General features: G+C 31.2%; 1 pseudogene; it reads left to right on the forward strand.

Annotated features, from left to right (window-relative positions):
- The first annotated feature begins 618 nt into the window (after positions 1-618).
- Positions 619-20,233, forward strand: LOC142230611 (putative cytochrome P450 28d1; annotated as a pseudogene).
- The last annotated feature ends 2 nt before the right edge of the window (positions 20,234-20,235 follow it).

Here is a 20,235-nt window from a genome sequence, read left to right on the forward strand (position 1 = left end):
TTTGATAGCATATGAAGAACAATAACTGAAAAAGGGAAAAATCAAAATTTGCTTCCTAGAAGCAAGTACACAAAACCTAAAAGTATCCTTACTTGCATTCTCCGCTTCTTTGGCTCGGAATCAATACCAACATGTTTAAAGTAAAGACAAAATCTTTGGAACATGGCATGGCATGCTTTTGTCAGGGTACTAAAGCCTACAAGGAGCAGAGATGAATATATTTGTATATTGACTTTCATATGGACAACCTAGGAGAATGACACCTAATACATAAGATTCGAATTTCGGTCGTATATGCGCCTTATCTTAACCTATCCATATGCTCTGTCTTTCTGCGCAACTAGGTAATCTATCTGCTTCATGTAGTCGAAAATCGATATTCCAATGTTACAAATTGAATGACAAATTTAGTATACCCACCATCCTATGGGTACTAAGGGTATTAATATGTCATTTAAATATTCCCCATAATGACGAAACATTTTGTTGATGACACCGCTTTCCCTATATCGTATTAAACAATTGAAGTATTCAATTGATTAATCAGATAATGCACAAGCTTTTGTCTCTGTCACAATAAAAGCTCTAGTTTTCTGTCAAGGTACTACAATGTTCATCCGTGATTTAAAGAACATTTCGTAGGGAACATTTCCATGATATTAACAATATTCTACTAAGCGTGTGGAAAATATCGAAAAACAAATAATACGAGTGATAAAAATGATTTTCATTATTCTGGCTGCGATTTGTGTTATCCTTTTATGTGTTTATTTATATCTGGTGTGGTCATTCGATTATTGGAAGAAACGCGATGTGAAAGGACCTAAACCTTTGCCATTAGTAGGCAATTATCTTAATGTATTCACACAGAAACGAAATATGGCCCACGTTATGCAAGAAATTTACGAGTAAGTCGAAATGTAATGGCGCAAGTGGCTACTTTTGACTATTTGAAAAGTTTAACATACACTAAAAAAAAAAAAATTATTTCGATCCAAAAATTTTGACCGTCCCTTAAGGATTTTCGTATTGATTACGAACCAAAGATGCGGCTTCTTTAAAATAAATACATTTTTTAGCGACCTATCTGGCTTTAAATCTAGGATCAATACAATTAAAATTAGGATACAAATCTCATTTATCGAATTTTCATTCTTTTTTCGCGGTATATTAATAAAGCTATTCACGTACAAACAAACACAAGTTTAAAAATCCATATTATAGCGGATACTTCAAAGTAAAAAATGTTTTCTTATTTCCTAAAAAAAAACTAAAGCAATATACAAAATCCTCAAGATAAATCATAAAGATCAATATTTCATTTAATTTTAGGACAATTTCTTTAACTTTACTTTAAGGAAAATTTGCCTTAGCTCAAAGACATACGACTTTAACGGAAAAAAATTTTTTGAAGCAAATATTTTAAATTTTATTGTAATTAAAATGTCATTATTTTGAAGAACTTTGTCCTAAATCCTAAAATCTTTAATATCACGTAAATATTTTTTCAGTGTAAGATTCCTTTAAATTAAAGTAAAATGTTTATAAATCGAGTTTGAAGCAGTTTTTTGTACAAAAATTCGATTTGACGAAAGTAATTGTTAATCCTTCGTATCTCTATATAAAATGCTTCCCAAAGATATTTTAGATTTCAAATTAGAATTTGCCATATTCCGAAAAAAAGTAAACTCTTTTATAGGAAGAATGAATTACCTCGCGCGAAAATTTAACTAAATTCTACTCCACATTTTGAGATTTTCACAAAGCGTTGTTAAAACCAGGAAAATGTAATGGCCTGCTATACTTTTTAACTACACTGAAAAAAAGCATACCCGGTTCCAAAGATTTTGTTTTTACTTTAAAAAATTTGGTATTGATTCCGAGCCAAAGAAGCGGAGAATACAAGTAAGGAAACTTTTAAGACACAATTCTCTTTTAAATTTAGGTTTTGTGTACTTGCTTCTAGGAAGGAAATTTTAATTTTTCGCTTTCTCAGCTTTTTTCTTCATATGCTATCAAAGTGCTTTAAAAACAAGTTAACGACGACTTTATTTTCCAAATTAAGACTCGACTTCTAGTAGAAATTATTCTATGTTTGAAGTAAAAAACTTCTTTAAAATAAAGTTTTGAAAAACATGTCCTATATTTGAACGATTTTTTGCTTTGTAGTCAAGATGCAAAAAGACAACAAATTTAAAGACAATTTCATTAAATTTAAAGATTTTTTCTAAATTATTAAAGTCAAGTTAACCTTAGCCCAAACATTTTTTCTTTCATGTTATGATATCCATTTTTAAATCAATTCACTTAATTATAAGGACAATACGACTTCATTGAAAAGTTTATCGACCTTTGGTCAAGGAAAAAACTTTATACTAGAGAAATGCGTCTTCTATGCTAAGCAAAATTTGCATTCGTATTTTAAAGACATGAAATCTTTGACCTCACGACATTATTTTTTTCAGTGTACAACTCACGAAATTACACTCTCTCATAAAAGAAAACAAGTATATACGGCCGTAAGTTCGGCCAGGCCGAAGCTTATGTACCCTCTGCGTAGAAACTTCTGCTAAACACTGCCATCCACAATCGAATTATGTTACTTGAGTTGCGGTAACGCTTGCCGATGGCAAGGTAGCTTAAGACCTCCTAACACCGTCCTCTAAATTGTTGTTAAGTTCATACACTGAAAAAACAGTGAACCCACCAGGAAAGAAAATTTTAGTTAGTTTTAGAAAAAATATATTAATTTTAGAAAATTTTAACTAAAGTGTAATAGAAACGCGGATGTCACGCCGATTTCTTAAAACTAAGTAAATAATTTTCGATAAATTCGAGGAAATTTATTAGACATAATTAATTTTTTTCACTTGTTAAAGAAAATTTCAAAGTTTGAAGGAAAAAATTGGAGTTAAAAATTGCAAAAATGTCTTTAGTACCATACGAAGTTCATGATGGGCTAATTACTGGTAAATTGTACAAATTTTAATCTTTATACTTCATTTGTGTATAATTTTTTCCTCTATTTTAGTTTTATTAACTAACGTACGCAAAAAATTATTAACGTCATGGAAACTTTATTAAAACGTAATAATTCCGTGAACTCAAATAGAATTAAATCAGCTTTAAGTGAAATATAGGGTTCACTTTTTTTTGAGTGTTCATGGTATATATTAAATTAAAAAAGACCGATTAAGTACGTATATAATTCAGTTTGACAAAATGTTCTATAGAAATAAAATTTTGACAAAATTTTCTATAGAAATAAAATTTTAACAACATTTTTTATAGAAATAAAATTTTGACAAAATTTTCTATAGAAATAACATTTGTACAAAATTTTCCATAGAAATGAAATTTAAAAAAATTCTATAGAAATAAAATTTTAACAAAATTTTTTATAGAAATAAAATGTTGACAAAATTTTCTATAGAAATACAATTTTGTTAAATTATTTTTGGTTCGAGTGGCAAGCATGATTATGAACCGATATGAACCAATTTTTGTGTGATTGGGGATCGGCTATATAACTATAGACCGATATGGACCAATTTTGGTATGGTTGTTAGCGGCCATATACTAACACCACGTTCAAAATTTGAACCGGATCGGATGAATTTTGCTCCTCCAAGAGGCTCCGGAGGTCAAATCTGGGGATCGGTTTATATCGGGCTATATATAATTGTGAACCGATGTGGACCAATTTTAGCATGGTTGTTAGATACCATATACCAACACCATGTACCAAATTTCAGCCAGATCGGGTGAAATTTGCTTCTCTTTGAGGCTCCGCAAGCCAAATCTGGGGATCGGTTTATATGAGGGCTATATATAGTTATGGACTGATATGGACCAATTATCGCACGGTTGTTAGAGACCATATACTAACACCACGTTCCAAATTTCAACCGGATCGGATGAAATTTGCTTCTCTTAGAGGCTCCGCAAGCCAAATCTGGGGATCGGTTTATATGGGGGCTAGATACAATTATGGACCGATGTGGACCAATTTTTGCATGGTTGTTAGAGACCATATACCATATGGAAATATGCTTCTCTTAGAAGCTACGCAAGCCAAATCTGAGGGTCCGTTTATATGGACCGATATGGCCCATTTGCAATAACATCCGACCTACATTAATAACAACTACTTGTGCCAAGTTTCAAGTCGATAGCTTGTTTCGTTCGGAAGTTAGCGTTATTTCAACAGACGGATGGACGGACGAACATGCTTAGATCGACTCAGAATTTCACCACGACCCACAATATATATACATTATGGGGTCTTAGAGCAATATTTCGATGTGTTACAAACGGAATGACAAAGTTAATATACCCCCCATCCTATGGTGGAGGGTATAAAAATTAACTGAAAGTAAAAAAAATATCATTAGATTAAAGTGGCATCCCGATTAAGTTTCAGGCTCACTTAGACTATTCAGTCCATTGTGATAGAGAAAAAAAATCATTGGCGCCAAATCATGGCTATTTTAACCATACTGTAGTCCATTTTTACTATTTTTGGGCATCGTACGTACACTGAAAAAAAAGCATACCCAGTTCCAAAGATTTTGTCTTTACTTTAAAAAATTTGGTATTGATTCCTAGCCAAAGAAGCGGAGAATACAAGTAAGGATACTTTTAAGACACAATTCTCTTTTAAAATCGGGTTTTGTGTACTTGTTTCTAGGAAGCAAATTTTAATTTTTCGCTTTTTCAGCTTTTTTTCTTCATATGCTATCAAAGTCATTTAAAAACAAGTTAACGACGACTTTATTTTCCAAATTAAGACTCGACTTCTAGTAGAAATTATGCTGTGTTTCAAGTAAAAAACGTCTTTAAAATAAAGTGTTGAAAAACATGTCCTATATTTGAACGATTTTTTGCTTTGTAGTCGGATGCAAAAATACAACAAATTTAAAGACAATTTCATTAAATTTAAATATTTTTTCTAAATTATTAAAGTCAAGTTGACCTTAGCCAAAACATTTTTTCTTTCATGTTATGATATCCATTTTTAAATCAAATCACTTAATTATAAGGACAATACGACTTCATTGAAAAGTTTATCGACCTTTGGTCAAGGAAAAAAACTTTATACTAGAGAAATGCGTCTTCTATGCTAAGCAAAATTTGCATTCGTATTTTAAAGACATGAAATCTTTGACTTCACGACAATATTTTTTTCAGTGTACATTTTCCTTTGCTTTAGTTTGTATTGAACTTATGTGTATGATCATTGAACTTTATACCCACGTTTAGTTTATAAAATGTTTCAGACATACTTAAAAAACGTAGGGTTTCAATAAGCTGTGGAAAATTTCGAAAATAAAATATCTACTTTATTCCTATAATTTAAAGTTAATTTAATTTTCAATAAAATAAGTTAAATTTAGCGTTAGTTAGACTACGGGATTTTTTCTGTGTACAAATGCGCCCATCTTAACTTCGTATGGCACTAAAGACATTCTTTCAATTTTTAACTTCAAATTTTTCCTTCTAAGTACGAAAATTTCTTTAACAAGTGAAAAAAAAAAAATTAATTATGTCTAAAAAGTTTTCATGAATTTGTCAAAAAAATATTTACTTATTTTTTGTAATATCGGCTTGATGTCCGCGTTTGTAATACTGTTTAGTTAACATTTTCTAAATATAATCTAAATTTTCTAAAAATAAGCAAAATTTTTCTTCATGGTGGGTTCGCTGCTTTTTTTAGTGTATTGATCCCGAGCCAAAGAAGCGGAGAATTGAATTAAGTACAGATTTAAGAAATATGGTAATTATCTTTTAAATTTGAGTTTTTGCTATGAAACAAATTTCAATTCAATCGTTTTTTTTCAGCTCTCTTCATGTGCTATCAAAGTCGATTAAAAAAAGATTTTAATGACTACTTAAATTTTCATATTCAGACTGAACTTCAATAATGCAATGTTTCAAATAAACAAGGGAGCCACCGTGGTGAAATGGTTAGCATGTCCGCCTTGCATACACGAGGTCGTGGGTTCGATTCCTGCTTCGACCGAACACCAAAATGTTTTTCAGTGGTGGATTATCCCACCTCAGTAATGCTGGTGGTTTCACTGCAATGTGGAACGCCGTTCGGACTCGGCTATAAAAAGGAGGTCCCTTGTCATTGAGCTTAACATGGAATCGGGCAGCACTTAGTGATAAGAAAGAAGTTCACCAATGTGGTATCACAATGGACTGAATAGTCTAAGTGAGCCTGATACATCGGGCTGCCACCTAACCTAACCTAACCTAGCCTTCAAATAAACAACGTTTTTAAAATAAAGGGTTAAAAACATTGCCTATTTTTAAATAATTTTTAGCTTTGTAGCCAATATGCAAAAAATCAACAAATTTAAAGATGATTTTATTAATCTTGAAGGACACCCAATTTTAAGTCGACTTCATTGAAAAGTTTATCGACTTTTGGGAAAAGAAAAAAACTATATATCAGAGTAATGCAACCCCTATGCTAAGCAAAATTAAAATTCGAAATTTAAGGACATGAAATTATTGGCCTCACGACAATATTTCTTAAGACATACAAGGAAAACTTTATTGAGCTGGGAAACATTTCGAGAAAAAATGTAAATAAAATAAAATATTTTTTTTAATAAAAATAAAACAATCTTAGCTGAAATTTAACGATGGATTTTTTCAATGAATTCAAAAGGAATAGTCATCTTTAGATCATTCGTTTAATTAACATTTTTTTGTTCTTGTTTTTAGAAAATACAAACGTACCGAAAACTTTGTTGGAATTTTCAATGGATGCACTCCACAGCTGGTGATAACCGATATAAATATGATAAGGCGAATTATGGTAACCGATTTCAAAAATTTTCATGACAATGACATTTCAAAGTTTGTAAGTACTTAAATATATTGAGTAATAAGGAAATTTAATTTATTTGAAGTAATATCGTAATGAAACTATAAAAGCAATTTTTATTTCTGAGAAAAGAATTGTGGGAGTTGGGACAAAGCGGACGATTTTTAACCAAATCGGAGCTTTATCTAAATCTTCTGAACCGAAATAGACGCTATTCGGCATAAATATGTAGAATATTAAATCTACTCTCTCGGTAAAATATACAGTCAATTGAAGTAAAATCGATTTGCAAATGGGGACAATATAGAAGATATATATAAATCTTAACCGATTTCAATCAAAACTGACGATAATTAGTTGTACTCCTAACATACACATAATCCTGTATTCGGCCTGTTTTGCGCTCTAACCTATTTTCTCGAATAACCTCTTCACCGATATGTTTAACTCTTTGCCTAGTAAAGACAAATCAGTGATAAAAGTAGTGTTCGAAGGTTTCATCATCCTTAAACTATGCGCTACATGCACCATGATCCGCTGCTCCCATTTGGCACAGATGTGCTTTCAATTCTAGGTGCCCTTTAATTGTGCCCACGGCCCTCCTGACTGTCGTGAATAGTTCTCCAGACTTTTTCTTGCTTGGGCCACCCCATAGTATTTTCATCGCCCTTCCGAACGTTGCATTGGTCCACATCGCTTTATGTGTCTCCCGTGGCCATTCATCCAATTCGGCTCGCGTTGCATCTGTGGGCAGTGTTACCGTTGGAAATTTTGAAAAAGTCGCAAAAAAGTCGCATACTCAAAGAAAGGTCGCACAAAAAAGTGGCATAATGATAAAAAAGTCGCATACATTTGTGAAGTATTTTTATTACAAAAAATCGTCTATAAATCAACACAAAAACAATAAAGGAACACTCCCTTTAACATAAAGAGATATTTTAGTAACTTATTGTATCATAAAATCCAGTAAAACGTAAACTTGCAATAAATAACAAATTGATTTTTTTCTCCTTCCTAAAATTAGCAGAAATGTACAACGCCATCAAGTGCCAAGTTACTATCAGCCAATTAAAAGCATTTAAATCAATTAAAAAAACCAAAATATTTATTTTTTATACTACACTCCTAATTGACTCTGTGAAATATATTGCACCTATTATTTGTTTATGGCTAATTCTTGCAAGATTTTACTGGGAAAAAAATTCCTAGCAAAAACTTTCAACTTATCTATTCCTCAAATTTCAAATTTGATCTCACTGTGGCTCTCTTTTGCTAGCTTTTTGGAGTAAACGAAAGACTCCAGTAAAAATTTTTGATAATTATCAAAAATTAGTGGGTACTCGAACGGAGCTAGTGGTTGAAATGATATGCAACAAAACAACGACTTAACAAACCAGAACACCGTGTAGGGTAGGTATCGTAGGTTAGGTGTCCATTGTGATACTATACGTGATTTACTTCTCTCTTAGTTATGAGTGCTTCTATGTTTAGCTCAATGACAAATTGTCATTGAAAAGTGAACTCTTTTTTATAGCCGAGTTCTGGCGTCTCACATTGTGGTGGAGAAGCTTTGAAACATTCAGCATCCACCGTAGAAACACATGTTTCTCTTTGGTCGAAACTGGGGTTGAATCCATGGCCCTTTGTATACAACGCGGGCCATTGCGGTGGCTTCGCGTAAGGCGCTCGGCGATGAATTCCCACTTATAAAAATTGCTTAAAATTTAAGCACTTCCCACGCACGCATGCGACTAAAGTCGCATATTTTACATATTTTAAAAAAGTCTCACAAAAAGTCGCATGACGTCAAAAAGGTTGCAAAATGCGACTAAAGCCGCACAACGGCAACACTGTCTGTGGGCTTTGCGTTCTATAAGTTAATTTCCCTATGTGTCTTAGCCCTTATCACCAGTTCATTTGCCTTTTCGTATCCTCTTATACCGACATGTGTCGGCTCCCATATGATGCGGATCCTGCCGTATTCCGAGTATACGTTTGTCAATATCGAACCGTATTGTTTGCTACTGGCTTCATTGCCCTTCGGAAAAAATATTCATGTTTTTTGGCCTCGTGTTATTTCCGAGTCATTTAACAAATTCCATTATGACACGTACTGCCTGTATGATTGTGTTGTGATCCGGTAATCGGTGTCTGGGTTCCCACATATACGCCCAGTCCCGGGAGCCACCGTGGTGCAAAAGTTAGCATTCCCGTCTTGCATACACAAGGTCGATTCCTGCTTCGACCGAAAACCAAAAAGTTTTTCAGCGGTGGATTATCCCACCTCAGTAATGCTGGCGACATTTCTGAGGGTTTCAAAGCTTCTCTAAGTGGTTTCACTGCAATGTGGCTATAAAAAGGAGGTCCCTTGTCATTGAGCTTAACCTGGAATCGGGCAGCACTCAGTGATAAGAGAGAAGTTCGCCAATGTGGTATCACAATGGACTGAATAGTCCAAGTGAGCCTGATACATCGGGCTGCCACCTAACCTAACTTACGCCCAGTCCCGTCCTTGCAACCATATTCGATCCATCCGGGTAGCAGTTATTTCCCTCTGGTATCGGTTCTGGGGTCCCATTCCCCAGGACCATCTCGGCAGCTATGGCCACCTCAGGTATACGAACATGGATTGTTGCAGCATCCGCAATTGCACCCACCGACTCCTCTTTTATCCAGTGATGGTTTATAATGTTTCGTGTTTCCCTCCATTCTCCCAACATCTTTAATCTCATCCCAGCCATGGCGACTTCGCTTTTCATCTGAACCTCTATAGGCCTTAAGTCCAGTCACGTCTTGGTTGACGTGAACTCGTTGTAACACTTCTATGTTATACTTCCTCTTCGTTGAATCCCTCCAGACTATCGACGCGTATGTCAGGATTGGCCTTATTGCGCTCTCATATATCCAGTGCGTCACCCCTTTGGATTCAGGCCCATTTAGAGCCCACCGCTCTTCTGCACATTGGTCAACATCGATAGGCTTTCTTAGTTCTCTTTTTGATTTGGCTCTTCCAGTTCAGTTTCCTGTCTAAGGTTACTCCTCAGTACTTTTATTGAATAGGCATAATTCTGTCTTCTCCGTGTTAACATTCAAGACCCTGGATTTTGCCCAATCATATACCATCCTTAGGCCCCTTTCTACCCTCCTGCAGAGTCGGTTAGGATCCTTTCCCTGCAAAAGTATTATGACATCGTCTGCGTAACAGACGGGCTCAAATTCCTACTTAAAATCCTAAGTAGACCCTGTATTATTAGCCCTGTAGTTGTTACCCACAGTATTAGCAATAGTATAAATCCCGTTATGATCACATCATGCGATCCACAGCTTATCCTTCTTGTGCTATGGAATGCACATTGGCTATCCGATCTTTTAAAAATTCGATCACCAGAATCTAAAAGCTCCCTCAAGATCAATACATACAGCTAGCGTGTATACCTCAACCGAGAAAGCGTGCTGCCTATACTTTGGTATTTCCACCAAAATTTTGCATTTTACTACGGTGTCAACCAGGGGCGGGGGAGTCGAAGACTTGGAATCGGTGTCTGAAGATTTTGCTAGAGTCGGAGTAAAAAAAATTTGTCTCGACTCCGGAGACTTCGGCTAAACCAAAATTTTCTAAACCCTTAATATTTTTGTAAGTATACAAATATTTACGCAAATTAGATTCCATTGAGTTCTTCAATCGATCAATAAACGGTAAGACTGCAAACATTGATGGAGTTTATTCTTTGTTTTCTAGAAGATGGGCGCAATCGATCGATGCGCATTAAATTTATTTTGAAAAATTTCCAAACATTTGTTTTTATTTAATTTAAGTTTTTTTTTTTTCAATTTTAAGACAATACGTATGTCAGTAGAATTAATGCACGAAGATAGGTCACACCGTACAATTTGTATAACAGGTTGGCTGATAAGTCCCCGGTCTGACACATAGATGGCGTCGCTAGTATTAAATGCATATTATTTTTATCAAGTACCAACGTTTAAATGATTCGTGTCAAAATTTGTCTGTAAGTCAATTAGTTTGTGAGATAGAGCGTCTTTTGCGAAGCAACTTTTGTTATTGTAAAAAAAATGGAAAAAAAGGAATTTCGTTCGAATTTCAGGGATAATAATTGATTGGTATGCAAAATTCAAGCGTGATGAAATGAGCACGGAGGACCGTGAATGCAGTGGACGCCCGAAAGAAAAAATCCACAAAATGATTTTTAATGACCGTAAAATGAAGTTGATCGAGATAGCAGAGGCCTTAAAGATATCAAAGGAACGTGTTGGTCATATCATTCATCAATATTTGGATATGCGGAAGCTCTGTGCAAAATGGGTGCCGCGCGAGCTCACATTTGACCAAAAACAACAACGTGTTGATGATTCTGAGCGGTGTTTGCAGTCGATATGTGACAATGGATGAAACATGGCTCCATCACTACTCTCCTGAGTCCAATCGACAGTCGGCTGAGTGGACAGCGACCGGTGAACCGTCTCCGAAGCGTGGAAAGACTCAAAAGTCCGCTGGCAAAGTAATGGCCTCTGTTTTTTGGGATGCGCCTGGAATAATTTTTATCGATTATCTTGAGAAGGGAAAAACCATCAACAGTGACTATTATATGGCGTTATTGGAGCGTTTGAAGGTCGAAATCGCGGCAAACCACCAAGACAACGCACCGTGCCACAATTCATTGAGAACGATGGCAAAAATTCATGAATTGGGCTTCGAATTGCTTCCCCACCCACTGCAATGAAGAGGTGATCGCCGAAACTGAGGCCTATTTTGAGGCAAAACCGAAGGAGTACTACCAAAATGGTATAAAAAGATTGGAAGGTCGTTATAATCGTTGTATCGCTCTTGAAGGGAACTATGTTGAATAATAAAAACGAATTTTAAAAAAATGTGTTTTTCTTTGTTAGACCGGGGACTTATCAGCCAACCTTGTTACAGGGTATAATAATTTTGTGCATTTGTATGTAACGCCAAGACGAACCAGTCTGATAACCATCGTTTAGTATACCGATCGTCTTAGAATTAACTTCAGAGTCAATTTAGCGAAGTCGGTCTGTCTGCTCATTTTTGTGTGCAAAGCATAGCTCTCAGTTTAAGTCCGATCTTCATTAAATTTGGAATAGTGTCTTTCTTCAGAATTTTACCGCATTTTTAATTTCAGGTTGATAAAAAATCCGACCTTATTTTTGGAAATAACGTTTTTATTTTGACTGGCGAAGAATGGAAAGAACGGAGAGCTGAAATAACGCCAGGTTTTACAGCCAACAGGGTACTAATTAAACAAATATTTATTGTGCATGATTTACTAACAACCCTAAATTTAGATCAAGAACGTATTTCCGGTAACGAATCAAGTATGCAAAACCATGATTGATTACATAGACCAGCAGTCAAAAATTGGTGCAAAGGATGGAATCAATGGCAAAGATGTAAGATCTAAAGATCAGTTGAAAACACCAGTCTTCTAATCTGTTTCTTTCACGCTAGTTATGCTTGCGTTACACATGTGAGGTGGTAACCGATTGTGTTTTTGGGTATAAAAGCGAATACTTTTACCAATAAAGAAACACCCATAATGGATATGACCAAGAAAATTTTTGATCCATCTGGTTCTCTGAGCTTTTTACTACTACTCGCCGGCATTTTTCCCTCTCTGTGTAAATTTAAAAAACTCCGTTTTATTCCGAAACCAGTAGAAGAATTTTTCACAGATCTTTTAAAGAAATCGATTACACTGCGACACGATCAAAGGACACAGGGTATTAATGAAGATCGAGTTGATTTTATGAATTATTTGCTACATTTGCAAGAGAAGAAAAGTCTTACATTACCTGAATTGACTGCCCATACTATGACATTTCTTTTGGATGGATTTGTAACTACTTCCGGTGTACTGAGTCATTGTCTTCTAATGGTGAGTGTTATTGGTTTCAGCTACACCCAAAGAAATTTGTTAATGGACACAGCAAGAAAGTCTGCTAAAACAGGAAAAAGTCTACTGGAAATGTGAAAGCAGTCACTGTTTGCTGATATAGCATGCTATTTGTTCTTTAGTTTTTAGCAGATATTTTTCTTTTGATTGCAGGCAAATGTTAAACATTTTTAATTTTTGCAGTTGGGTCGCGATGCAAAACGTCAGGAAATTCTTCGAAGAGAGATTAATGAAACGCTACGCGATTTAAATGATTACGAAGCCATAACGGAATTACCGTATTTGGATGCTTGTATACATGGTAAAATCTTGAAAACTTCTTCAATAATATGTTAAACATATTACACAAAATAAAATTAAATTCAATTAAATCGAACTAAACAAAAATTGAATTTGATATTAAATTAAATTAAACTAGACAAAATTAAATTTAACTAAATTAATTTATCTATTCAAATTCAATTAAATGGTATATTCAAATAAACTTATATAAATTAAACACGATTTAATTAAATGTTTAAAAACAAATTTGATGATACTAAATTACATCATATTACTTAAATTTAAAACCTAATTTAAATTAAATAAAACCAATTAAAACTAATTATTAAATAATATAAAATTGATGTCATCAGCAAATTTCGATTTTTTATTGATTCAATTAAAAATTTAATTGATGTTGATTGCAAAACTCATTACTTTCTTAACTGACTTAGTGTTTTTAGTTTGCTTTAAAAAAATTGATTGTTTGAAATAAATTTTTAATTAAAATTAAAAAAAAAAAGTTCCATCACTTTTTTAAAGTGACCTAGTTTTTCGAGTTTGATTAAAAAGTTTATTGTACAAATTCTTTTTTTAATTAAAAATTTTAAAATTTTCAATCAAAACCAATTAAAACTAATTATTAAATAATATAAAATTGATGTCATCAGCAAATTTCGATTTTTTATTGATTCAAATAAAAATTTAATTGATGTTGATTGCAAAACTCATTACTTTCTTAACTGACTTAGTGTTTTTAGTTTGCTTAAAAAAATTGATTGTTTGAAATAAATTTTTAATTAAAAATTTAAAAAAAAAGTTCCATCACTTTTTTAAAGTGACCTAGTTTTTCGAGTTTGATTAAAAATTTCAATCATTGATATTTTCAATCATTGATATTTTCAACTTCAATCAACTTTTTATTTGAAAATATTTTGGTGATATTTTTTGGGTGTAAATTAAAATAAATTAAGTTGCATAAAATTAAATTAAAATAATGAAATAAATTATATTAAGTTAGAAGTAACACAAGTAAGAAAAGTCTAAAGTCGGGCGGGGCCGACTATATTATACCCTGCACCACTGTGTAGATCTAAATTTTCGATACCATATCACATCCGTGTTGGGGGCTATATATAAAGGATTGTCCCAAATACATACATTTAAATATCACTCGATCTGGACAGATTTTAATAGACTTCTACAAAATCTATAGACTCAAAATTTAAGTCGGCTAATGCACTAGGGTGGAACACAATGTTAGTAAAAAAATATGGGAAACATTTAAATCTGAAGCAATTTTAAGGAAACTTCGCAAAAGTTTATTTATGATTTATCGCTCGATATATATGTATTCGAAGTTTAGGAAAATTAGAGTCATTTTTACAACTTTTCGATTAAGCAGTGGCCATTTTACGAGGAAAATGTTGGTATTTTGACCATTTTTGTCGAAATCAGAAAAACATATATATGGGAGCTATATCTAAATCTGAACCGATTTCAACAAATATGGCACGAATAGTAACAATGCTAATTCTACTCCCTGTGCAAAATTTCAACTAAATCGGAGTTAAAAATTGGCCTCTGTGGTCATATGAGTGTAAATCGGGCGAAAGCTATATATGGGAGATATATCTAATACTGAACCGATTTCAACCAAATTTGGCAGCGCATAGCTACAGTGCTAATTCTACTCCCTGTGCAAAGTTTCAATTAAATCGGGGTAAAAGATTGGCCACTGTGGTCATATGAGTCTAAAATCGGGCGAAAGCTATATATGGGAGCTATATCTAAATCTGAACCGATTTCAATAAAATTTGGCACACTTGACTACACTACTAATTGTGCTCCCTGTGCAAAATTTCAACCAAATTGGGGTAAAATTCTGGCTTCTGGGACCGTATTAGTCCACATCGGGCGAAGGATATATATGGGAGCTATATCTAAATCTGAACCGATTTCAATCAAATTTTGCACACTTGACTATACGACCAAGAGTTATGTTTGTGCGAAATTTCAAGCAAATCAGGGTAACATTCTGGCTTCTGGGTCCATATAAGTGCATATCGGGCGAAAGATATATATGGGAGCTATATCTAAATCTGAACCGATTTCTTCCAAAATCAATAGGGTTCTATTCTGACCCAAATTAGGAACATGTGCCAAATTTGAAGGCGATTGGAATTAAATTTGCGACCTCGACTTTGATCACAAAAATGTGTTCACAGACAGACGGACGGACATGGCTATATCGACTCAGGAGGCCACCCTGAGCATTTTTGCTAAAGACACCATGTGTCTATCTTGTCTCCTTCTGGGTGTTGCAAACATATGCACTAACTAATAATACCCTGTCCCACAGTGTGGAGCAGGGTATAATAACTAAAATTAGATTATGTTATATTTTACAAAATGGAATGGAATGGAATGGAATGAATTATAAAATGATAAATTAAATATATTTCAAAATAGAATTAATTTAATTAGATACATTTTAACAATTATGTTATATATATATATATATATATATATATATATATATATATATATAATATATATATATATATATATATATATATATATATATATATATATATATGTATATATATATATATATAATATATATATATATATATATATATATATATATATATATATATATATATATATATATATATATATATATATATATATATATATATATATATATATATATATATATATATATATATATATATATATATATATATATATATATATATATATATATATATATATATATATATATATATATATATATATATATATATATATATATATATATATATATATATATATATATATATATATATATATTATATATATATATATATATATATATATATATATATATATATATATATATATATATATATATATATATATATATATATATATATATATATATATATATATATATATATATATATATATATATACACATCGCTTACAATAACAATAACCTACCTAACTACACAGAAAAAATTTCGAAATAAAATTGATTGAATTTAATTTAACGTAATCAATTAAAAAAATAACTTATACAATCAAAAATTTAACCAAACTAAAATATTAACTCACTTAAGAAAGTTTTTATGTTTTAAATTAAAATATTAATTGTCCCATTTAACATTGTAATTAAATACATAATATTTCAAATTGAAAATTGTGGTCGGAAAAATTTTAGTTTTTATGCAGATATGCTTCATTTGATTTTTCCAAATCCAAAGCAAAGATCCCATTATAATTATAATCGGAAAATACATATATACAGAATGTGCTAGGTTAGGTAAGGTGGCTGCCCGATGTATCATGCTCACTTAGACTGTGCAGTCCATTGAGATACCACACCCAGCAAAAAAAAGGTATCGCCAAAAAAGTAGTGAAAGTGTTTTTTTTTTTCGATCCGGAAGTAGTGCAAAATTGGCGCAGAAGCGATGAATTTAACATGGACTTGTCATAGGACGGATGTCCACTATTTCAACAGCCGTTGCACTGAGTTTGCATCACTTCTTAAGGTGTGATCCGAATTCAGTGTTTTGGATGTGAATTTAAAAAATTTTACGATATTTTGCAAAATAAACAATTTTTATAATTTTTTTTTGATTTTTAATACATTCTAACGCTTTTCTAAAACGTTTGAATTAAAATATTTTGAAAAATTCGCTATATTTCTTGAATGGATTTAGAATTCTTTTCGACAAAATTTCATAAATGGTAACATTTTATTAACGCTTACTCTGTTTTTAACCTTTTTTAAACAAAAAAATTAAATTTACGCATTAAAAATAAGAAAAAAAGCGAGTTATAAATAATTGAATTAAAAGAACTGCACAGAAAAAATTTCACGAAAATTTTTCCAATTAAAATTTTAATTGCGTTTTAAAAAATATTCAATTAAAATTTTAATTGATTCAACAAATTTTTTAATTGAAACAAAAATCAATCACAAAAATTAATAGTATCAATTAATTTTTTATTTGGATCAATTAATTTATTAATTGATACTATCATTTCTGCGATTGAAGACATTTCAATTAAAAAATTAATTGGATCAATTAATTTCGTGATTGAACCAGAAAAAAAATTGTGTGTGTGTGTAGTTAAAATAAAGAACACCTTTTGGAGTACATCTTTCGGAAGTGCTTTTAAAGATGTGCCTTTGGAAGAACTTCCAAGTTTTTTTGCTGGGCAGTGGTGAACTTCTCTCTTACCACTGAGTGCTGCCAGTTAAGCTCAATGACAAGGGACTTCCTTTTTATAGCCGAGTCCGAACCGTGTTCCACATTGGAGTGAAACCACTTAGAGAAGATTTGAAACGCTCAGAAATGTCACCAGCATTACTGAGGTGGACATAACTAAATTAAACAACATTAAATTGAATTTAACTAAACTAATTTAATTATTTAAATTAAATTAAATGTTAAATTGAATTAAACTTATCAAATTAAATTTAAAAACTAATAAAACGAATTAAATAAATGGTTTAAAACAGATTTAATAAAACTAAATTATACCTTATTAAATAGATTTAAAGCATAATTTGGTTAAAATTAAACAAGATAAGAGTACACCCAGAAAAAAGGGGCTCTAATGCAAACTGAACTTTATTTTAGTTCATGAAGATTAGTTGATTTTAGTTAAATTTTGCACAATATGAGTAAATGTTCCTTATTTGAATAATTTTTTGCTAACTTTAATGACGTGAACTAAAAATAAGAAAAAAAAGTTGTATACAAATATAGTGCACAAATTTACTAAAAAATAAAATAGTTCATATTTTCCTAAAATGGCAGAAGTTTCCTTAAATTTTACTAAAATTTTACCTGTCTCGAACTTCGCACAGCGCTAATGACATTTTAACAATTTTTAAATTCAATTTTTTCTTCCAACATATGAAATTTTCTTAAACAACAGAAAAAAATAATTATTTTTAAACAATTTTCTTCAATTTGACAAAAAGTATTAACTTATTTGTAACATGTTGCAATTAGAAAACTATTTTAGTTAAAATTTTCTAAAATAAACCTACATTTTATTCCACGGTGGGGTCACTTTTTTGGGTGTAGTTATTATACAATGTAAATTGAATAAAAGTTGAAATGAATTATGTAAAAAAACATAAAAATGAAATACTTAACATTACCATAATGACCCTGTCCGATTACACAGGAAAAATATGAAGAAAATATTTCCAATTAAAAATTAATTGAAGTTAAAAACATAATGAATTAAAAAATTAACTTTTGCAATTAAATTTTTAATTAAATTAAAACATTAATTCATTTAAGAAAATGAAAGTTTTTACGCATTAAATTATTATATTATTGGTCTCAATTAACATTTTAATTGAACAAAAAATATTTTAATTTTAACATTTTGGTCGCAAATAGTTTTCATACAGACATGCTAATCATTGGTTCATTGAATTTTTATTTAAATCCATAGATCTTACTATCATTCTAACCAGAAAATACATAAGTGATAAATCAAGTGTATAAAAATGTAAAGTAATTACAAATAAATAAAAATATAATAAATAATTCATTACTTTAATCAAAATAAATTGACTGACTTTTGCGATTAAAGTCAATTAGGTTATTAATTTAATTTTTAATTTTTTAATCATAATATTTTGTATTTCTAATTAATTCTGTGATTAATACTATAATTTACTTAATTCCAATTAAAAAATTAATTGGAAGAATTAATTTTGTTATTGAACCAGAAATTTTTTCTGTGTAATATCCTTCCGTACCTCTGTTGCATATTGATTTAATTAAATTGAATTGGGGATTGAGAATCAAATAAGCGAAGCATAGAGTAAATTATTATATATAAAATATTTGTCTCATTTTTAGAAACAATATGTTTGGTTCCAGCTATAGGCTTTTCTACCAGTACAAAGAAATTTTAATTTATTTTTAATGTTTTAAACATTATATTTTTTTAGAATTTTTTTATCATAGCAAATTATTATAAATAATTTAAGAGTAAATTATAATATGTTTATATGAAATATTTGTCTCTGTTTTAGAAACACTTCGTTTGGTTCCAGCTATAGGCTTTTCTACTAGAACATGTACCGAATCCATTAATTTACAAAATAAAAATGGGAAAATTTTAAAAGTGGAAGTAGGTACACCGATTATAGTTCCCTCGAATGCTATAATGTTGGACGAGCAATACTATGAGAATGCCAATGGTTTTGAACCTGAACGATTCCTCGATGGTGGTCTTAAAAAATTCAAAGAGCAAGGTTTATATTACGGTTTCGGAGATGGCCCTAGAATTTGTTTAGGTAAGTTTGTATATCGTAGAACATAAGTTTGGAAGTATTAAAAATATTTATCGTATTATTTTTTTTTATTATTTTTAGGAATGCGTTTTGCATTAACGCAAATCAAAGCCGCCCTCGTGCATATTATTCACAGCTATAAAGTTCGTATTAATCCAAAAACTCGTACCGATCTGAAATATGATCCAACATATTTTTTGTTACAACTTGATGGTGGTATTTGGTTGGAATTTGATAAAATAAATTAGATATGAACTATCGTGATATATTGTTGTAATCGTATTTGAAGAATATTTGACAAAAAGTCATTGATTTTGTTTTACATAGATTACACGCAAAAAAATAATTCTTTCCTCCCAAACGAAATTTTAGACAAACAAAGTTCGTTTCTCATTTGCTTTTCGCTGTAAGGAAGTGTATTTGGAAGAAAAGTATATACTTTTTGTGATAAACGTTTATTCTTTTCCAGGATGTAAATGCACTGTGTTGTTATTTCAAAAATAACTTTTTTTATTGAAAAAATAAAAATTTTGTAACAAACGAATTTTTTTGGTGATAAAAGTTTAAAATTTTCGAAGCAATTCAAAAAACTCTAACAAAAGAAAAACGTTTTCGGTACACGTTTTCCAAACGTTTTTTTTTTCTTTGCGTGTAGGTACCAGAAACAATAGGGTACCACATTTTCAACTTTAAGAATTTCAGAAGAAATGTACTACACATTTTTTAAAATATAATCCTAATGTATAGTTTTTATAATTATCTTGTATGTTTACATATTTTATACCAATATATCTTATATATAATTTTTGTGAGCTTTAAAATAAAATAAAAAAAACACTATTTTATACAACATTTTATGACGAATA

Source organism: Haematobia irritans, chromosome 3, assembly GCF_050003625.1.
Source record: "Haematobia irritans isolate KBUSLIRL chromosome 3, ASM5000362v1, whole genome shotgun sequence".
NCBI classification, from domain to species: domain Eukaryota; kingdom Metazoa; phylum Arthropoda; class Insecta; order Diptera; family Muscidae; genus Haematobia; species Haematobia irritans.